Below are 24,089 nucleotides of genomic sequence, written 5' to 3'. Positions count from 1 at the left end.
TCATTGTTACATTGGGAGGCTCAAATTCCACTCCTTTTGTCTTGCTCACGGTGTCCCCCAAGGCTCAGTCATGGGTCCTCTTCTTTTTCCATTGTGCACTTCTCCTTTGTCTTCTATTATCTCCTCATGTGGGATATCATCACACGTCTATGCCGATACATATTGCCTCCCCCTCATTCTCTGACACTCTTCACACCTTCAATTCTGATTGTCTTTTCTCAATTCAAACTTGGATGCACTTGTACTATTTACACATGAATGCATCCACGATATAAATTATATTCTTCCATGCCTCTACCATTACTCCTCCGATTCCTCCACCTCCATCAGCTTTCTGCCTGTCTTTCTTCTCTTCCCATTCTCTGCCAGTAACTTAGGTGTTCTCTTTGATTCCTCACTTTCATTTTCTTCAAATATCTCTAACATTGCACGGTCCTGTGATTTTCAGCTCGTTAATATCCATAAAGCTCACCCCTTCCTCACATTTCATGCTACTAAACTTCTTATCGCTACTTTAGTCTTCTCCCACCTTGATCCATTCTTTTTGATGGACTACCTGATTCCCATCTTGTTCCCTTGCGCTTCATCTTTAACTCAGCAGTTCACACTATCTATGATATCCCCCTTGCACTTCCATTTCTTCTTCTCTTTCCTCTCTTCACTTGTTATCTTTTGAATTTCGCCTGCAGTCCGTTTTCTTTGTATTCTCTTCAAATGTTCGCAAGGGCTTGCTGCTGGTTACCTTTGATTCATGGTTTCTTTGTATAGCTGCTCTTTTTCCCTTCTTTCCCAGTCCAAGTTCCGTCTATCTGTTCACAGGCCCCCCGTACCCAATCTCGTTTCCACTCTTTCTGTCTTCTCGCTCTCATGTTGTGGAATGCTTTACCACTTCACCTCCAACCTATTTGCTCGTACTCTCTGTTTCGCACACACGTCAAAATTCATCTCCATTCCGCTATGTCTTAACTTTTCTCCTTTTGGTTTGTACATGATGCTGCATTATTTGTGTTCCAGTGTATTTTGTGGGTGGTGCTATGATGAAAGTGCCTTATAAATAAAATACAAAATACAAATTCCAAGTAAAAAAGGAATGATCAACTCATCATGCATGGGAAGGGAAAACCTGAGAGCTTTGCAAGTGCATGCAAACATTTTCTTATTATTGTGTTTTGAGGGATTGTAAAGTTTAGTGTGCTCTCTTTGGGAGTCTCCCAACAATGGGCAGATAACGTTTGTATCATGAAAGTGGTTTGACAATGCAAGCTGATCACTTAAAAATAGTCCCCATCTCACTATGGCTCTTGTTTGTATGAACGACAGGGATGTCCTCAATTAAATCGTTGTTGAATATCTATTTAACCTAGACAATACAGTAACATCTATCTTCTCTAGCTGCCTGCTCTTGGATGTCATAATCTGGCCAAGAATGTCCTCTCTATTCTGCCCACTCAAAAGAAAACAATCCTGCATCTGTTTAAGAAGAAGCAATGAACTCAGGCAAAATTAAACAAGGACATTCAAATAAGAGAAGAGCGTATCTGCCATTAATGCAATTACATTTTAGCAATTAATTTGACCTGTTAGGTGTTTACGATACAGGGTGAAAAAAGTTAATGAAAACACAACCTTTTAATACCTTTTGCAGTTAACAAACTGCATTGGAAAAACAAATAGAAAGTTCTGAGTGTGATAAAACCTCAATGGAGGCTAACATGCATACTCTGTTCTTTTTCCCCTGGTAAGACCCTCTGCTCTGGAAATATTGAATACCCCTTTTAAAGGCTCTTGGTTTTGTTGATGGTGAATGATTTTAGAGTTCGCCGTTCTTAGGAAAATTGTGTGCCCTCATTATGGGGTTGCCGGTAAATCCTGCCAGTAGGCGACGGATTACCGGCAACGCAATAACACTTGTTTCTGCCACCTGACTTCCCAGTGCCACTGTGATATTATGGCATGCGGCGGAACGGTACATCACCATTCCTGTTTGAGTCCTCTGGGACTGTAATGGGAATGGGGTCACTGAAGCCCAGCACCGTTGGTAACACTGGCGGTGCTTCAGTGAAAACACTGCCAGTAGTCCCTTGATCGCATTTTTACCTAAGCTCACAGTGAATTTTAACTTACATTTATGCATTTGATATGTTCTTGTAGAGTTTTTTTTCCTCAAAGTTTAGACCTACTTGTTCAATTGCTTAAAGCTAGGTAAGGCATACATCACATGCGAGAGGACAGAGAGAAGACAGACCGGAAAAAGTTCTCCAGCTAGGCTTCAAAGATAGCTGTGAGCCCAGTGTGGCTGAAATAAGCAAGACTAGTTAGACAATCAAGAAAACCTATGCCCAAAGCATGGGGCTGTATACTCTAGGGGGAACAAAGAGGAACATTGAACCAATGTCAGAGATAGTGGAAGGTGATTCATTTTTTAATTGAAGGAGAGTGAACATTTCCAATAAACGTGCGTGAATGGTTAAGCATACCCAGGGAGCCCCAGCTAACTAAGGGCAGGGTGTGGGGTCTATCCAAGAGAAATGTTTTAAAATACTGGGTTAAAATAGTGCATTTTACAGCACACCTACTGTGAAAAATATGGAAAAACACCACACAGTTTATAATCGGTTGTGTCGAGAAATACCAGAACAAATCAAATAGATGCCAGGTCACCAAGAGTGCACAGGAACATGTCACAATGCCTTTGCCCACCCTATATGTCAATATAAAAGGACATATTAATTTGGGTTGTTCCTGAACAATTTTATGCTGACTCGCCGATGTATGCCATTATCCCTATGTAAGAACACTCATGTTGGCTTTGCTCTTTATGCCAGTAAAGATGCCATGCTACTATGTCATGCCACTATCCCTGCCCACCACCCAGTCGACTCCCATATGTTGATTGGCACTTGGATCTAGTGTTTGCAGCATCTGTGAGGTGCATCAGAAGCATAGCAGTAGGAGCTGCATTTTAGATCCAGACAGCCTCCTGATTAGGTAATTAATAGTACTGTGTGTGCTCTGCTCCTGCTAAATGTTTAGTTTGGAGATAGAGTTCACATAGAGTTGCATTTTTTGCAATTTGTGGCTGTCCTGAAGCCTGTTAAGCCCCTTCCTCCACCCCAGCCCTCTTCTTTCTCCCCGTGTCCCTTGCCTGCCTCCCAGTTGATCCCCATATAGTGATTGACACTTGGGCCCAGTGTTTGCAGCACCTTTGTGATGCATCGGAAGCAGAACAGTCAGAGCTGCATTTTCGATCCATGCAGCCTCCTGATTACACAATGAATAGTTGTGTTCCACTCCTGCAAAGCGTTTAGCTTGGAGAAATTGTAAGTTTAAATTGTTTGCAATTTTTGACCACCTTGAGGCATGCAGAGCCCCCTTCCTCTACCCCAGCCAGGTAGCCACCTAAAACGCTATTTGTTTTATTAGTATGTGCTCCACTTCTGTAAACCACTTAGTTTGTAAAATTGTGGCCTTTTGTAATTTTCTGACCATCTCAGGGCCTGCTAAACCCCTTCCCCACACCGCCCTCTTCCTTCTCTCCCTCCCCCGTGCCCTCCTCCTAGCCTGCCCAGCCTGCCCTAGCATGGTGATCGGCCCTTTGTTCCCATATTACTTAACTCATTAGGGCAGCCCACAGCACGTTGCAGCCCGATGGCTAAGGGGCTCAAGGCATAGGGCAGCTCACAAAGAGACCCTTCCAAATCTTGTCTGCAGTTGTCAGCAGGGGAGGTGGGAAGTGTGCAGCCATCACCCAGCAGAGACTAACATGGTATATGTGGTGAGGCCGGGGGGGGGGGTGACAGCAATCACTGCACTCCATTAAACTGACCCACCTCTCTACTTATCTATCTTTTCATCTTTCATATCATATAACTTATTCCCATGTTAGATCACAGTGGTATGGTAGCGTTTACTCGCATTTAAACCATTATGTCAGCTAGTTAGGCTATAACACCCTCAAATTCCCCTACATATTCTTACCCCCTCACCCCTAGGCACTTAGTCTTCTTCCCCTATTAGCCACAGCCCGCTATCTTCTCACATCTACAAGGTTAGCCATCTTGTAACCAGTCTCATCTAGATAGAACTGTGAAGTTTAGCATGCATCACATCTAGATAGAATTGTGAAGATTAGCAAGCACCACATATAGATAGAATTGTGAAGTTTAGCATGTACCACATCTAGATTTGTGAGGTTTAGCATGTACCACATCTAAATAGAATTGTGAAGTTAACATGTGTCACATCTAGATAGAATTGTGAAGTTCAGCATGTGTCACATCTAGTTTACCAAGTACCAAATCTGGATAGTGATGCCATCAAACAAACTTACTAAAAAATCTCATCCTCTGCATACACATCACAAACTCTAACTTAACACAACCACACCTCTAATACACAACAAACCTCACACACTTCACTACATTGCAACAACAAAACATACCACACATAGCCTCACACAACAGCACATGACGGCTCCCAACCGAAAAGCACACCTAAGCTAAGGGAACACTCTAAACCGAACAGATGCTGACAACAAAACATCCCAGCTCTCTTGACTTTCTCCCTTTCTGCCTTTCTCTCACTCAGTCCTACTATCTTTCCTACCCTTTTCTCTTTTCAGATCCACCAGAGCACCAAGGGATCAATCCAGCGGTGATAGTGCGCTGTATAAATTCTCTTTAACATGGACATTATCATTGTCTACCATTTTGTGAAATCTTGGCCTTTTCTACCACTATCTAGGAATCTAAAATCTAGGTGTGTTTTTCTCATTGTCTACCATTTTGACAACCAGAAGGAAATGACTAGGAAGCATAGAACTAATAGGAAAAAAGAATCCAAGGGAGGAACCCATGAGCCCTAACTTAATCTTCGAAAACCAGAGGGCAGGGGTGGGATTCTCGAACACTGATGTCCACATACCGCTAGCCCACTGAGGAAACTTAGGTAGGTAAAGACCCCACATGGGATGGGCAGGGAGGGACAGGAATTTGCTAACCTAAACATTGCCAACCCCAGCACAGGAAAACTGCCACTCCTCAACATGCCTGACAACTAGGAGGCCAAACAACAATTCCAATCACACAAAAATATCATAGATATTTAGCACAGAAACGCAAAGACAAAGAGGTGAGGAAAACCTGCTAACCCAATTCTAAAACCTCAACTTTTTGCATAGACTTCTCATACAGAAACTCACACAACCACTTCTCTGCACAGCCGTCCACATGTACTTCATCTCATTGCAACACCAGACTAACAACACATAACCCGGCACAACAGCACATGGGAATTCGCACCGGCCCAAAAACCACATTTAAGCGCAGCGAACGGTGCCAACCGGCTGTCCATCTCTCACTTTCCTGTTCCCACTACACCCTACTAACTCCTCCACTCCCACCTTTTTTTCACACCCTCCTTTTCAGATTCGCCAGAGCAACTGGGGATCACTCTGGTGGTGACAGTGTGCTGTACAAATACATTTAACATTACATTAACAAAGAAAACATGTCCATACTGGTGCTGCAAATGCAGCCCAGTATCCCCAGATAAGAAAAATCATCATGTTGATTTTGCCTTTAAACTCAGTAAAAATGCCACGCATCTGAGACAATACATGCCCATACTGGCTTCACCAATGCAGGTCAGTATCCCCTTGTATGAACACTTATCATGTTGACTTTTGCCCACAATGCCAGTACAAATGCTGTGTCACTGTAAGAAAGCATACATTGGCGCAGCCAGTATGAACAACATACACACAACACTCTTATTCACACAAGCGCATATTTATACACACACCTACACTACAACATATACACTCATCTTTCATTGAGAGGCACATGTGCTACCGTACCCATACCTTACAACATACACACTGACGGTCTCATTCATATGCACACACGTTCACAGACACATCCTACAGATCCCTGCATGCACATGTAGCATACATACATGTATACGTAAATACACAAAGCACATTTTTTTAATTACCTGCATGATGCCTGGGGTCCAGCTCCACAACCTGTCGCAACAATAAACCATACCGGGATGGTCCTCTGGTTCCCACGTGCCCGGCAGACAGAAATGAGGAAGCAGATGGAAGTGTCAATCAAACATCCTCTCTATTCTTTGCTCCTGACATTCACAGTGCAGCTGTATCACCAACATCTCAAGGCTTTATGGCACTTTAACATGTGGATGGCACTTTAACATGTAGGGTGTCACAGGAGTGCCACTTCACACATTAAAGCCTGCAGTACCCCAGCCTCCATGCCTAATGGGTCAATGCTGATGGAGCAAATTGTCCCCTGACTTGTGGAGCCCACTAAGCATGTGCAACTGAGATACTCTAAGCCAAGGGTCACCATGATTTCCTACAGTAACACAGCCAGCCAGGAAGACCTCCATCAGATGTGTGATGCACCTGAGATAGTATTAAGTGTTTCCTCTGGGCTGGATTTCTTGGTTCCTCTGTAATGGGGGGATGGATGGGGCACCATTGCCTATTATAGACTGCTATATGTGCCTGTTAATAGCTGCTAACTCTTGGCATAATATTGTCACTTGTGGTTAAAATGAACATTTGGAGGATGAAACATGTTAATATGTATTCACTCTGGTACAATGACTCCTATTTCCCACACCGTGGTATGATGCTCATATGGGATAAACAGACAAAAGAGTATGAGTTTGTCCCACAAGAAAATACAATAATGCAGTGTGACGAGTACAGGGAATTCGTCCCATCTCCCCAAAGGTGAGCCACTCTCTTTGGGACTAGGGAGGTGAGCCTGTTAAACTTAAAATGCCACAGGGGACAGGGCAAGTGGGATCTCATTGGGGGTGACCACCTTTTTCAGGACAAGAGATCACTAGAATTGGATATATCATATTCTCCCTGTATTTCACATCCCAGAATCTGTGTTGGTTACATGGAAGTTAACTTATATTTCATCACTGGAAACATACTATAAGGATGGCTGGTGCGGTTTCTGACCATGTGGAGGAACATAACTCAAGAGGAGTGAAAATACCCCAAAGCCAACAGGATGATAAAACAACAAGCTCTGAAAAGAGAGAAAAATAGAAAGAGAAACAGACACAGAGCCTGAAGGGGGAGACATAATTCTCCTGGGAGATGTAGCAGAGCTGGCAGAGCATACAGGGATGGGGGGGGCATGGTGATGCAGACCATGGAACTCTGGCAGCCCGACTTGATCACAAAACCGGGTGTGCACAGTCAAGAGGAGCAGCACACTACCACAGCCATGTGTCAACTAACGTGCTGCTAGACCAGGATCGGAGACCCACAGGAGGATCACAGAAAAGCACGACAAGCTGCAACCCAAAACAGGTTTAAGGGCAGAAGGGGAAGAAGTGCTGCTGACTGGTCGTCCTTACCGACCCTCCCAAGGAACACTGCGATGAGAGCAAAGGTATGTGGTTGCTCTGGGAAATTGGGAGAAGGGAGGCGAGGCCAGACTACACCCAAGGCGCAAAGAGCCAAACAAGACCCCAAGATGGGGAGAGCTAGACCAGCCCCCAAGGCGGGATGAGCCAGGCCAGATCCCAATGCAAGCTGACCCAGAATATACTGCAAGGTGGAGTGAACCAGACCAAGCCCCAAGATGGAGTGGGTCAATCTCTAACCCAAGTTACGGTGAGCAACACAAGACCCAAAGGCATGGTGAACGAGAAAAAGCCCCAAGGTAGAGAGAGCCACATAAGACCCCAAGACAGGGTGAGTAAGTCCCGAAGTCAGAGACAAGACAAGACCCAAAGACACGGTGAAAGACATAAAGCCCCAAGGCAGAGAGAGTGATATAAAAGCCCAAGGCGGGTGAGAAAAACAAAACCTCAAGGTGGGTAGGACACTGGTGTAGACTAATTAGAACTATGATAAAGAGATATATTTGCCAACAGGCTTAGACCGTGTACACATATGCAGAGCTCATTGAAAGAGAGACATACCAGGGTGGAGGTGAGAAATGTCCAGGCTGGGGTGCCAATAGTCCTGTGGATTGTTGGTGCAGTTGTTAATTGTTTGCCTCCCCTTTCAGGTATTGGGGGTTGGGGTGAAGTGTGGATTGTGCTTACGCTTACTGAGACTGTATTCATGTTTTCTATGACCTGCTTGATTAGATTTCCTATTGTGTTTTTGGGCCTATAATAAACATCATGTTTTTGAACTTGCTGTCTGGGTGTGATCCTTGTGTGTTTCATGGTGTGGACTCGTTGTGAACCCCTGGCACCCCATGCCTCTCCTGGGGTTTGGCCATGAAAACTCTCCATGTTACGTTGTTCAGTTTGGCTGGGCTCCCGGAGTTTCCCCTGTTTTCTGTGGCTGGGGTGGCCTCCTGGACTCTGTCCACCAGGCCAGAGTTTGGAAATCTATCTTAACAAATTCATTACACACAACCTTGATGCCATCTTCATCACCAAGGCGTGGCTGACACCGATCTCCACTCACATTCTAGACGTCCTTGTCCCTGACGGCTACTACATCGAAAACATAGACTGGCCAAACAAAACAGCTAGAGGCCTCTCAGTCATCCACAAGACCTTGTGGCCGTGCACCAGACTTGACGTTAAAAACATTGGCTCCTTCAAAGTCCTCTCCTGCCACTTTGCGCTCTCCCCGACAGACAGAGTCACCTTCCATCTCATCTACAGACCACCCAAACCCAAAACAGCTTTCATCAAAGATTTCACTGAACTGGTCACCACCATGTCCTTCAGGCATGCCAACTTTATCTTCCTAGGTGGCTTCAGCCTCCCAGGCAACAACGCCACCAAACTGATGAAGGAAGTTCTCCTCTGACTCGCTAGACACCATACACCCTCTGCTCCCCAACACCTTGTACAGCTGTACTCCTCCTCTGCCATCCTGACACCCTCAGCCTCACGCATCACACAAAAGACCCAACACACGAGAAAGGTAACATCCTCGACCTAATCATCATCGCACTGCCTTCCCTACAGTACAGCTCTCCTCTCCCACTTGACTGGTCTGATCACCTGGCTATGATTTTTAACATCAAACACATTCATGCCAGTTAATCACTCCCAGCATAAACCCATCAGACAAACCTTCAGGTCCTTCAAGAACTTCCTGCTGGAAGATCTCTCAGAAGACGTCGCCATCATCCACCTGGACCTTACACCCCCAACCGAACAGTGACTCTCTACTCGAAGCACTCAACGCCACCCACTCAGCCTCCTATGACCAACACGTGCCTTTGAAACAACTCACCTGCAAACCGAAACCATCAGCACCCTGGTACATTCAAGAACTGAATCTCAACAAAAGAGGCATCAGGAAACAAGAGAAAACCTGGCACTGTTGCAGGACCGCATCCAGCCTGGTGCTCCTCAAGGAACTCCAAGCAACCTGCCAACTACTAATGAGCATAGCCAAGGCCTCCTACTATCAGAACAGCACAGCAGTCACTAACAAGAAAAAGCAGAGCACTCTTCAAAGTGGTTAAGCACTGTGCCAACCCGCTACCTGTCCCTTCCATACCACACTCCAGCGAAAAATCCACTGCCATCAACAGCTTCTTCATCAACAGCATCAACAAGATTCACTAGCACGTAGACACCAGCTCTTCATCCACTGATCCATGTCATCTCCACGCCCTGGACAACATTCAAGACACTTTCTACAGAGGACCTGGTAGAAACCCTGAATGCCCTCAAAGTCACCTTGTATACCAACAACATCCTGATAGCATCCATCCTGAAGATCCTCCCTGCAGAAGCTCTATTTCCTACCTGGAGATCATCAACAGCTCTCTAACTCAAGGCACCTTCCCATAATTACAACAACCTAGGTTACTATAAACACATTACCAATCTCACCGTCATAGGTAAGATCATCAAGAAAGCAGTAGCTGTCCAACGGCACTCTGTCCAAGAGCACTCTTCAAAGTGGTTAAGCACTGTGCCAACCCGCTACCTGTCCCTTCCATACCACACTCCATCGAAAAATCCACTGCCATCAACAGCTTCTTCATCAACAGCATCAACAAGATTCACTAGCACGTAGACACCAGCTCTTCATCCACTGATCCATGTCATCTCCACGCCCTGGACAACATTCAAGACACTTTCTACAGAGGACCTGGTAGAAACCCTGAATGCCCTCAAAGTCACCTTGTATACCAACAACATCCTGATAGCATCCATCCTGAAGATCCTCCCTGCAGAAGCTCTATTTCCTACCTGGAGATCATCAACAGCTCTCTAACTCAAGGCACCTTCCCATAATTACAACAACCTAGGTTACTATAAACACATTACCAATCTCACCGTCATAGGTAAGATCATCAAAAAAGCAGTAGCTGTCCAACGGCAGCAATACATGCACACAAAAAATCTCCTCCAAACCTATCAATCTAGGTTAAGACCCAGATGCAGCATGGAGATGGCAACCATGCAGGTGCACGACAACACCATCAACATTCTTGATGATGACCACCCCTGTCTCCCAGTTCTACTAGACCTCTCGGCCAGCTTTCCACACAGTAGACCAACAGGCACTCACAGACACCCTACATTGGCACATGGAGATCTGCGCCCTTGTCCTACACTGGTCCCAGTCCTACCTCACCAACCGCCAGCAGTTTGTTCAAATGGACTCATCTAGATCGGCAATTCTACCCTTCATCTGCAGAGTCCTGCAGGGTTCCATCCTCTCCCCAGTGATCTTCAAATGTGTGGAGCTGCTAGGTGCCCTCCTAGACATACACAACATTCACATCCACCAATACGCCAATGACACACAGCTATACCTCAAAATTGACTACATCAAGTACATCCACAGGCTCACAACCCTGTCTCTCGCTGATAGATTCTTGGATGCCCAGTGCATACTTGAAGCTCAACCGCTCCAAGACAAAATTCCTACTGTCCTTCACCTCACCAGCAACACTGAACACCCAGAAATACAGACCTGGCTATCAACAATGAACCCTGGCGGGTTCACACCAGAGCTTGCCTCCTGCGCCAATTCCCTTGGGTTCCACTTCGACAAACATCTCTCCTTCATGGCACAAATAACTAAGAAAACTCAAACAGCTTTGTATCAGCTCTCCTCCGGCAGAAAGTCAAGCCCTTCCTCTCTCCAGACAGCTTTAGATCCATTGTTCAAGCACTGGTCATAGCCCAACTGGATGGGGGCAATGCCCTCCTCACAGGCCTCCTGTTGTCCTACCCTGTGCCCCTGAGAAGTGTCCTACATGTTGCCACTCACCTCATCAAGGGTCTACGCAGATACGACCACATTAGCCCAGCCCTTATAGACCTTCAATGGCTCCCAATGCATGCATGAATCACCTTCAAAAATTGCTTCATTATCTATAAGACAGTCGCCCTCAAGTCACCCAGCAACCTTCTGGAGAAACTTAGTATCTCTGGCGGACAGCGCACCACCAGAAGCCAGGACACCTGCAGACTTGATATCTGCTGCTGCAAAAAGAAAAGGACCAGAAAGCAAGCCTTCGCTGCGTATATCCCAATGCTATGGAACCTCCTGCCCGTCAGCTTCAGACCCGTCCCCATCTCCTACAGTTCAGATAAGAACTCAAGATCTACCTCTTCAAGGAGTCCCTCCTCCTCAACACCTAGGCCATCATGTGGCCACCTGCACCACCTGACGCGCTAGACACCATCCACCCTCTCCTCCACAACACCCTGTACAGCTGTACTCCTCCTCTGTGCCCCTCTGTATCCCAACCTGCTGTATGTCTGTTCTGTTGTTACGTCTGAAAAATGCTCTGTTATGCATCTATACTGTTCTATACCTCTGCAAAGCCCTCTTTTGTGTATCTCTATTGTAGTTTAGCTCTGTAAATCACTATGTTGCTTCTTGAAGTTAGGGCTGTGCTCAATAATAATAATAATGATAATAATAATAATAAAAATAATAAAAATAATAATAATAATAACAAATTGGTGTTACAGTGCTGAGGATAAGGTATTGGGTACACCTTTGTTGTCCACAGGTGTAGTATCCTGATTATACTTACACAGAACACTGTGAATTGAATTGTCTACTAATATAACAGTCACAGACTTGTGTGTAAAGTATATGCAGATTATGCAGTTGGAACAATCATAGCATTTGGGCACTCTTTGGGCGACTACAAGGGCAGCAGGTAGCATGCCCTAATTAACCCAATTATTGTGCACGATTAGTCCTTATATCTATCTAAAAGTATTGCTCCTGCTTGTAACTTGAAACCGAGTGCAGTCCATCATAAACCAGAGAATCCCCCCTTTATTGTTAAGACTGAGGATTTGATCATTAAAATCAAGAACCTTAAGTCATCTAGAGCCCCTGGGCGTAATGGCCTGGCAAATGTTGTCCTCAAGATAGACCCCAGCTTTTGGGCTAGTCTCCTTAAAATACTTTTCGATAAGGTACTCTCAGAGGGGGAGATTCCCAGCTCCAGGCAGAAAGCAATCCATATCCATGTGTTTAAAAATTTAGTTAAATCTGACCCAGGCAATTACCGACTGCTCTCGATGCTGGATTGCACAGGTAAATTGTTTGCGCTGTTGTTGTTGCAGTAATTACAGGCATCGGTCGAGCAGGAGGGCCTCTTGGCTAGATTTCAAAGTGGGTTTAGGCATGGTTACTCGACCACACATAATTAACAAACTGAGAACCAAAGTACTTTCACCTAACAACCCTCAGCCGAATGCCCTATTTGTGGATTTCAAATCTGCTTTTGATACTGTATGCTGGGAACGACTCTGGCATAAGCTTCAAGTGTTGGTTGTCCCCCGGGAATCCTGTATTACCTTCGACAATTGTACGCTAATACCTCTGCACGTCTTAAATTAGATATTCAGAGATCCATGGCGGAAACCATCAGCCAAGAGTGTGCCTCACAGCCCCGCTGTTATACAACCTCTTTGTCTCGGACCTTCCATTGTCATTGGCAACTATCCAGAATTGCCCACCCAAAATAGACGCGAACCATTGTGTAGTGCTGGCATACGCCGACGATCTGGTTATCCTAGAGCACTTGTTTGGTGGGATCCAGTGATCGGCAGCAGCACTATGGGCCTACGCTGATGACAATGGTTTGATCATTAATTGCAATACAATCTTGCTGATGCTGTTTAGGGTAAAAAGATCGCCCGATTACGTTTGCATGTCCAGACCATTTAAGCGAGGTAAATACCTATGTACAAATACTTTGGCGTTGAGTTTGATGTGGCTGGAGGATTCAACACCTGTATCCAGGCAGCACAATTGACCACCATTATATGCCAATTCACCAAAAGAAGCAGTGGGCATTCTATGTGGGGAGCCAGACAGCTCCATATCCAATGCCTGGTCCCTACAGTGACCTATGGTCTAGAATCACTACTCACAATCGATCTAAATTGGCAACAGGTGATTGAGGTAAGGTTTTGGTGAAAGTTATTGGGGCTGCCGACATGCATGCCCATGGCTATAATTAGTTTGGAATTGGGCATCTTTTCATAAAAATTGATAGTCCTTAAGGAAACAGTGCAGCTATATGTCAAGATGCTGAACGCTGCCTCTGAACAGCATTGGCCATGATGAGTGGAAAAATCAAGCAAGCTCGCCCTTGGGGAAGAGTATAAATGAGCTGTTCCAAGCCATTGGGTGGGTTCCTAAGCGGGGAGATGATTACTTAGGTATGAATTCCTCTCTTGGGAGACGCACTGAGCTTTGGGACTGGCAGGAAAACTTTGTTAATTTGAGTCCATTGCACAGTAATGCATTACTCTCTACTGTATTGTATACATATAAGAGACCACAAGGCTATTTGAACGTATGCCCTGCCCCAGCTCTAAGGAGATTAATTCTGTTGTTAAGAATTAACCATCTACCTGCCCTCTTAGTCGTGGGCGTGGAGCGTGGTATTCCAAAAGAAGAACGCTTGGACATTGCAGACAATTAGGGGTACTGAGTGTTTAAACAAGCTTCAAGTGATTTTGGAACTAATATATTAGCAGGGTCTTGGAGTATTGGAGCCTCGTAGGATGTGTACTACTATGGTTACTGCTTTTGGAACTAATGGAACCTATGGAATGAGTTTTAACAGAGAGTTTCTCTTAAGCACTTATTTATGGGTTCTATAAGTCTTGGATGTAAGTAGTTATGGTTTGATTTTAACTTGATTTGATTTGTTATATGGTTATCTAAATATATAATATGTATTGTATGATTTTATTTTTGTATTATTTTTTATGTGTAAAGTTTTTTTTCAAAACTGTATCACATTAAATAAATAAGTAAAGTATAGAAATAGTCACAATGTCATCTCTGAGTGTTTCAAATGTTGAAAACGTAAAAGAAATTGTGTGTTGACAGAGGCCTGCCAGCCACTGGAATTCCTCTACCCTCTACCAAGCATCCATAGCCATCCTGTTTGGTGCCCATTTGGAGGGATTTATTTGTGTTTTTAGTGTTTAGGGTTGTTTGTGCTGGATTGCTTCCAGAGGGCACTGTCTTTAAGGTCTAGTCCCTGTCCTCTGTTTTCTGGAGTCCTTTCTTTCTGCTTTCCCCTGCCTTCATGATAGTAATCCATAGCCATCCTGTACCGCAAGTACCTGGTAAGGAGTTTATAGCCTGTTTGTTGTCCTTTTGGAGAGACATATCTTTGTTATGTATTGTGATTTCCAATCCGTTTTTTGTGCTGATTTTCTCCTAGAGGACACTGCCTTTGCAAAATAGTCCCTGTTCTCTGTTTTTGAGTCCTTTCTTACTACTTTCCCCTGCCTTCCTGAGTGTAATCCATAGCCATCTGTAACAGCAAGCACCGGGTAAGCAGATTACAGACTGTGTGGTGTCCTTTAGGAGAGATTTATATGTGTTTTTAGTGAGTGTGATGCTGGAAATGCATCGGAGGGACAGGGCCTCCGTAGCCTTGTCCTTTACTGCTTTTTATCATGTGTTCTGTTGTGTTTTCCACGCAGGAGTTCATGTGGGACTCCTGGCGTTGCAGCTCTCTCTTTTGGTTTGGTGAACAGACCCATGGGATACCCTTATGGCAGCCGTGGGTGGGGGTACAACCCTGTGCCCCTAGTGTATGTTTTTGGGCACCTGTGTGTGGCCCACAGAGCAGGGTATGGGCTGGTGGCAGCTCCATGCTGAATTTGACAGGTGCTCTGATTATCCTCCATTTTGGGATACCCAGGCCCTGCCATTGGAATCAGTTGATTCCTGATAGGAGACAAAATGGCCCCTGTGGCCTCTTGCTTTCTATTGCCTGTTACCTTGTTTTCCCAAAGTCCTGGAAAGCCCAGACTCTGTCCCTTCCCCCTGACTGGATGTTGGGTGGAAATCCATATATGGTGTTGTTGTGAAGGCCAGGCCAGACTGGCTGGAGCCTTCTCAATGACTGTATGTTGTGGGTACACCCTGTGGGTGGGACCTGGGTGAATGGAGTGTGTGACGAATATGCATTCTGTGTTGTGGATGTCTAGTATCTGGTGTTTGACACAATGACTGAGACAGCCCTGCCCGAAACTGGTATGAATGCAGTGTGGAGGGTTGAATGGCTGGGTACTTGTCCCAATTCACATAACTTGTTGTGAGTGTCTGGAGAGAAGTGAATGGCCCAAATGCACTAAGCACCTGATTGGATGCCTGCCTGCATGAATGCTCTTCTGAACGATTGGTTGCCTGAGTGTGACCCAGCAGAATGAATGGGAGATCAACTACTATATCTGGGGGCCTCTCACTGCTAGAATTTGTGTTCAGAAGCTGAAGAGAAACTGGAGTTGAAACTGAAGCTTAACCTTGAAACCCTGCTGGATGAGAAGAATTGCTGTTGCTCTCCTTCAGATCTGAAAGCCGCTGTGTCTCCAAGGACTGACCCAGAGAGGACCTGCTAAGGCGCCCTCTTCCCGAGCTATGGGGGACCATCGTGCACCAGCTGATCTTTGCCAAAGATCCCTGGAAGACAGACCTATGACAGGCTGCCGACCAGAGACGGGGACTGCCGCAGCATCCCAAAGAGAAGCGCCCAGACTGTTGTCCGCGACTGTTGACGACCGCCGTCGGAGACTGGAGCCGCCATGCATCTGTTTGGCTAAGAACTTCATTTGATCCAAGGAGGCTCTCGTCTGCATGCCGCCCACTTTATCCCACCAGAGAAAGCCCGACCGTCGACGCGCCAAGGAGCATCCGCCAGTGGGTTACCCGCCTCCTAAAGACCACAGAGACGCCGACGACTCGACACCCTTGCTGGGCCATAGTTCTTCATCATCTCTTTGCGGTCCAGAACTATTGTCACTGAGGTGCCCCGCACGCCTCTTCCTTGCAGGACGCCAAAGCTCCATCGTCGACGAGCACCGCTATGAAAGAAGCTGCGACTTCACCGCCATAGTTCAACCTGTTCTCCATCAGACGTTCGACGACCCGTGACTCCTGCCTTAAAGGGAGGGCACTCAAGAAGGGCCGTCGATTCCCCGACGAAAAACGCTACATTCCATGGACATTGGGCTTGTAGAACTATTGTAGAAGGAAATAAGACTTATTGAACAATATATGGACTGGGCTTGTAATACATCTTTGCTTTACAGGTTGCCCAGGTGGGGGGATCTCCACACAGAACTGTGTCTTATGGTACGGGGCCAGCACTCTGCCAATTGTTCAACCATCTTGCTTTCCTTCCTATTTCTATTGCTGGTTTCCTTGTTATTGATCTGTGTGACATTTTGACCGTATAGTTGATGCACTTTAATGAGATCTGATAATACTTGTGGTACCACTTTAGAACTGCATATATTTACCATTGTTGATTTTCTGAGCACAAAGTGAGTTATTGTGATAGAGTACATAACCTTGAATATAAATTATATAAATACTGTGTACTGAAGAACCAGCCTGCATCACCTACTGAGAAGCTAGGCCTCGATTGCTCGTCCATTGCTACCCTAATAGAGAATCTTGGCTGGGGTCCTCTGTGCCTATCCTCCACCATATAGAGAGCAGAAGTACGACACCCCCTTCGAGTCTTTACAGTGAGCTTTCCAATCTGTTTTTTACGCTGGATTAACTAGAGGGCACTGCCTTTCCTGTCTAGTCCTTTGTTTGTTTCTGTCCCTTTCCTCCTCCCTCACACTCTCCATTTCTTAAGCACACCTGCTTTGCCCAGGCAGCCTTTCCTGGGCAGTTGACGAAGGGCACAGGCTAAGGGTGCCTCCTCAAGATGCCAACCATCCCTGGTTGCCTGATCACCTGCTGCCCTAGCCATGCCAGACACCAAGCTATCCATCTGCAGCTAATTCCAGGTATGGAACGTCTTCATTGAATCTTACCACCACTATATTGTGCCATACCTGCATAGTGCTTCCATAGGTGTTCTAAAAGGGTGAGTTTTACATTAAATCTCACAACTTTCTACATTTCACCCACCAGGGTATCCCAAAAGTAGTAATCCCCATATTTAATTATGTCACTGCGTGTGTTGCACCACATTAGAATGTTCCCACTGCATAAGTTGGTTAATACTGCTTCTAAATTTACAGACACTAGGATTGCACCATGCTGCTTTTGAATTTAGCCACACTATAATTGAAGTGAGTTGGTTAACACTGCTTTTGAATTTAGCCATACTAGAATTGCAAGCGGCTGCTTTTGAATAATTATGCCTTTTTATGCTTTCAGTTTCTCTTAATAGGTTGAGCAAACTCAAGACAGTTAAAATAAACATTGGTTCATAATAGACTAAGCGCATTCAGATCAATATATGTCTTCTCTAGTGGTATTTGAACTTTTTCATACCAAGGTTCCCTCCCTCCCCTTTGAGTAAAAATATGATTTTCTGCCACCCCCTCACAATCTATAATTACCTATATTTTCTATTAAAAGCAGCCACCATAATCCCTTTTTAAGGAGCCTTGCATCCCCTCAGGACATTATTCGGCCCCCTTAGTTTGCTCAGCCATACAGTTTGAAGACCAGTGTTCTCCTATATTGTTCAAAACGGCTTTGACACATTACTTACCAAAGTGTCCCATTGACTTGAATTGGATTGTGACGATCCAAGCCATTTACGAGCTGAAAAAAACATTTCCCTACTCAGCTTGATTTTACTCATGAGCCATCTCTATCAAAGCTTGAATTGCTATATAGTTATATAGTTGCACAGTGCATCCTCTTTCATCCTGAAGTTCCTAATTTGGGGACAACTGGGGAAAGATGTGAAGAATACATATGTTTTGCAAGCATCTTAGGTGGCTTCTATATAGATGGCAACACATGAATATCTACAAAAATACTCTCCCTGCACATTCTGCACTTTTGTTTTACATTGCAATGCTCAGACAATGTCCTCACTTCATAGGCGATATGTGTTACTGACGTGGTGGATTAGTATCGTTACTTGCCTCGAATCTGGCCATAGATAAATGCTGGGTCCTTCCTACTTCATTTCTTTTCCAGATCTACCTGGGCAGCACGTGATTCTCACCATTTGTGCACTTTGAACAACTTGTCCTCAAACTTAGGTTCGGCCTCTCTTTTTATCACCTTCACCAACCCAACCACAGCCTCTAGGCAGATGACTGTAAATCTGCAAAATGCTCCTTTGATTTCAGTAAGGGTAACTGTTCGAATGTGTGACTCTGGTGCAGCGCTTTATAAGCCATTTTGAATTTCCTTAAGTGGTTCACATATATTCATGGGCAGTGTACCCAAGAGCTTGATATACATTTGAATGTCCCTTCTTAGGTTCGCCAGTTGCTCAAGTGTTGGAGTCACACCATGTATCTCTAAATTATAAATTAAATCACCATTGCTTTGCAACTGAAGAACCATCTGGTTTATTGCAGGCTTTGGATCAGTTTCAGGGAAAACCACATGGCTCGACTGTATAGAAGTGCATAAAAGACATCCCACTTCCTATCTTGAGGGTTGAGGCTTGCAGATGAGCATTGTTCCAACCAAGTCTGTGTCAGACGTGAATGTGGTCACAGCCCCCCTGCATGGGATTTTTAAAAGAAATGGGTAATCAGTGTGTGAGCGATGTATGGAACCATGCAAAGCAGAGAAGAAGCATATGCAAGTTGAATATGGCAAAAAAAACACTGATTGGGTGGCAATCAAAAATTGAATTGAAGCAGTCCAGTGATTTCGGATAAGGGCCAAAACCGTCACTTTGAATCCCCCTAAAAATAGATGCCCCACTTCCGGTGGATTTGCAATGGTGCAGATAAGACCAGTGACACATGAGGCCATGTCCCACCTGTTCCCAAACAAAAGCGAACATACCGAATAAGAAAATGAGAATAAAGCCTAATTGTGTGTGTGCCACCGCCATGTGCAATGTAACACAAGAAGACTAGAGTTAGTTTGCTTTTATTATAAGGAACTAGTTTGCCACATCACAGGGAGAGTTAGGTTGCTCAATGCACAGAGAGGGAATGTATTAAATGGTGGTATGCACAGTTAAGTAAGGACTATATGTAAAGTAGCATTGTAGATAATAGGAGAAACACCATTTGATGCTTGCAATACCTTGCACAGTACATGGTTAAGGAATCACAGCATTGCAGTTAAAAAAAGCTCAATAGGTATTTGTGTTGGTCCATGATGGTGCCCAGACAAGTGAAAGTGTCAAACTACCTAGGCTGAGAGAAAAAGGGAGGATAGCTGAAACTGCACAGGTAGGCCTTTCTCATAGTTCCAGTCTAGATAAGCAACAATTAAGTTAGTATTGCTGTTATCAAATGGAAGCATTTACAGAAATATACAAAGTTGAATTGAAAGGTGCGTACAGTAGCACTGCCAATAACACAATAATGCTAATGGTGAAAGTAGTTCATTGCATGCATGAAAAACACATCAGCAGTTTGAATACATTGAAAGCAAAAGGTTTCATAACTGACCTCATACTAAAATGAAAGGGCTATGCATGGCATGACCCAATTAGATCAACACCTACAAGCAGCAACATTTATCAAGGCGAGTACAGGACAAGTTGATCAAGGTTAAGCAAACTGTCTGGAAGGTTAGGCCTGCCGGGGGACGATGAGATGGTGGTATGTTTGATGGTTCGTTGGCCAAGGCAGTGTTTCGATCTCTCTTTCCCCACCAAGGTTAATTGGACTGTTGTGGATAAGTGTGGCATTCAAGGCCTCATCAGTATCAGACTCAGTATTGTAAACATGTTGTGGTGCCAACCAATTGCAACAAAGTTAAATGATGTCTGAGACAATTACATCTTGTATAGTAGAAGGTCTTCACAGTGGACCGGAAGATAATGGCTGTCCGATGAACATGAGATATGTATATAGTTATGTATGCGGTTATGTTGTAGCAGCCAATAGAAACGTAAGAATACTGTTCTTATGAATATGATGATGCAATCTGTTTGGTTTATTATCCCAGAGCTAGCAGGAAGTGATCAAGAACATCTGTGGACCTTCTTTTGGCCGGATGTAGCACATAAAACCGGTTTCTTTGTGCATCTCGGTTTGCAAGCTCCTCCGTGACTTTGGCAGGTCGAAGGTTCCTAGTCGCACCCAATGGGCAGTGGCGTTGACTCATTGAGAATGGAAAATAAGCACACAAAATGAGGAGGTAGCAGGCACCAAGTTGGAAATTCTACGATAATCCTGCCCAATCTCATGGGCTGCACGCTGGATTGAAGGAGATGAAGGGATATAAGGAAGGTTGAACTCTGGGGGAACCTCAGTGATCTCAGTACATGAGTATACCCATGCACAACGAATGGTAGCTGTGTATATATGTATGATTTGTTGTTAGTGTAAGTATTGAGACCTGGAAAAAGAGTCAATTCTGGTGAACAAGGGAGTAATATCGTGTTGATGTGATCCGGAGAGACCACGTGGTTGTGGAAGTAGAAATGATAAAGACATTTTGAAGAAGAGTATATTTTGATTGTATTAAGAGAAGACAGCATTGTATGTATTTAGTGCTGTGAAGATAAGAGAATTTTCCCTGTGGAGGAAAGGCATGCTGTAGCATAGGAAGTTTCTATATATAAGAAGAGGACCTGGTTATAAAGGATATATATGATTGGTGTTTTATGTATAGTAATTGATTGTTATATTTTAGTAGAGTTTTCTGATGATTAATTGAGGTCTATTAATGGGCATAAATTGAATTGGAGTTGTGGCTGAAGATTTTTGGGGAAATATGTAAAGGTAGGAGGGTATTTAAAAAGGTGATGAACGCTTCTGGAACAGTGTTGATTTATACATTTGTTAGATAGAGTATATTATTGTGAATAATGGATACACCTCTGGCATACATGTGTAAATCACTCCCCCAGTATCATGATAAAATGATAAAATACCACACAGAATGAGTACACGAAACAGCAGATTAAATGTTTAGGCCATGGCCCAGGGAGGGGAAGTATATGAAAGAAATATTGTAGCAGATGTAGATGCATTAGACAGCTACATATAAGGAAAATCAGTTGACAGTTTAAGCATTCTCGACCTGTGGAAGATGTTTAAGGAAGAGCAGGAACGTAAACTTGATTGTAATAACTTGCAGAGTGATGAAATACAATTGCCGCTGATGGCTCCTCCTCCTCCACAATACTTTCCATCATTGACGGTGCCTGGACAGTTCCCATTACAGCCAGCGGCAGGATATAATAATCCCCAGTTTATATCCCAAAACAAAGACAGTGACAATTACAGGGGACAGACAAAGGAGGACACACAACACTCTCTTGCAAAAACGTGCAGGTAGAGAATGATGCAAGGTGACATTAAGAAGAGCCGGTACAAGATGCAAAGGCGGAGCTAGAAAAAGAGAGGCAAACAAGAAGAGAGGGACAATGAATAAGGACAACTTCAGACAAATGGAGAGCAGATCAAATAATGTTTAAGATTGACAGCAGAGCTGTCGAGGACACCTAAGTGAAACTGCCAGTAGAAATAAACGCACAGAGGGGGGACTGACTGAGTGTGCCAGGTAGATTAAATGCCCCCCTAATAAGAAGACAGATTGTTCTGAGTGTGGGACAGCCACACAGTATTGCTTATGATTCAGCACAAGGGGACGGGGAAGAGGAATTGGAGGATGAGGAAGATGAGGGTGATAATGTCTGGGGGACGATCAGCAAAAGGAAGAATACGGGTTACCAGGACCTCCATTCCATGCGCCCCCAGTAAATGAAAGAAGAGAATTATTGTACAGGGATAGGCTTCGATGCCTGCCATGACGTATTGCACTGGCAACGGTGAAGAAGATAAAAGTTGTACCGATGCGCATGAAGCAAAGTACAGTTTTGGATGTTACAGAAGGGGATGCGATTGGCTCAGTAGAGCACATGGCCCCAAACAGAAAAGGAGAATTTAATAGACAAGTTGCCATCCCTTACAGCAGGGTGGCAAATGGATTCATGAGTTGGAAAAAAGAACAGTAGCAATAGCTTCGCTTGTGGGAGATATGAAGTTTATTTGCTTCTATAGTGGGAGATCAGACAGATGAGTTGTGGAAAATGACAGGAAATGCTGGGATAACTGCAAACAACAATCAACATGATGGATCCGCATTTAATCACTCTAGGGTGAACATGTGGTAGGCATTATGACTAAGTTACCCAGATACGTAAGATATGAGTACTATAATGATGTGGAAAATGAAAGGAGATGAGGACCCCGTGCAGTATATTGATGAGATGAAAGACAAATAGTGCTTAGAGACAAAGGAAGAGTGGGAAACATATATTTCCGTGTTTTATCACATTGTACGTCAATGGCTTCCTGACAGCATGAAAAATTAATTAAAAAATGTGGTAGGGATAGAGATGAAAACATGGCCCGAAAAACAACTGCATATTGTTCATTTGTGTAGGTTGAAACAAGAGAGCAGGAGAGAAAGAAGGTAGGAAAGGGTAAGTAAGGAAGCGAAGTTGTTGCAAAAAAAAAGTAATAGCTGTAGAGGGAGCAGTGGTTATGAATACTGGAAAAGAACAATTTCCGCAGAACTATTAGCAGGTAGCACTGATGGGGTTTAATGGAGGAAGAGGAAAACAAAAGTATTACCCCAGACAGAGAGGGAACTCACAAAAAGGACAGGGAGGTATATTAGTGGGATTAGGACAAGAATATGGTAGAGCATTGATTGATGTAGACCTCAATTTGGTGCTCTGGATTATGTTGGACATGTTGGATGACAGGACATTATGCAAGAGGATGCTGAAGTAGAGGATGGCGCTATATGGTTTGGCACCTTGGGGTCACAGAGGAAGGGCAACACATTTTGCACTAATGTATCATCCACAGCAGCAGACACAGGATTCTTATGATGCACCGCAAGCCTAGCAGATCCCGTATGCCCGGCAAAAACATTTGATTATACACAGCAGCAGGCATAGCCCCAGGTTCAACAAGAACAACCAAATGTGTTACAAACACATGCACAGCAGATAGCACAACAGTGGGATAAAAATGTAATACCAGCAGGTGTACCACATTTTGGGGGGACCTCTGTAACAGGAGGGACCCCTTTTTTCCGACATACAAAAGTATGTATCCTTAATAGGACAGCCCACAGGGGGCTCTGATGTGTCCAGTACTATTGGTAACTTCATACCCAGAAGAGGAACCAAGGGTGGGAATGAGGATAGATAATAGGTCATTCTCTTTCTTAGCAGACACAGGGGTGACCAGGTCATGCGTCACAGATGGGGAGTTTCCGTTGTCAGACATGATTATGGACGCACAGGGATTTTCTGGTGCTATGTTATCAGTTCCTTTCACAGAAGATTTGCCAGTTACAATTGGCTCATGAAGATTATCAGTATCGTTGTTATATTCACAAGGCACCCCAGCGAACATTTTAGGTAGAGATTTAAAGGTTAAGTTGAACCAGACTGTTTCATTCACAGAGAGTTCCTTACCCGGTATCCATTATATGCATGCCAAAACAAGTATTCAAGCATTTTGTGGACAGGAAGTTATGAGAGGAGTATCAATTTATGCAGAAATATTCTCCTATTGTTGGGATGGGTCGCTAGAATAAAGCACAAGGTTTGCGGTTAACCACAGAGTATTTGTTCAGACCTAAAGTGTCAGCCTACATTGAATATGGGACACACATCATGCTG

The sequence above is a fragment of the Ambystoma mexicanum genome, chromosome 10 (assembly GCF_040938575.1).
Source record: "Ambystoma mexicanum isolate Mex_15411 chromosome 10, UKY_AmexF1_1, whole genome shotgun sequence".
NCBI lineage: Eukaryota > Metazoa > Chordata > Amphibia > Caudata > Ambystomatidae > Ambystoma > Ambystoma mexicanum.
This window is presented reverse-complemented; position numbering follows the sequence as displayed.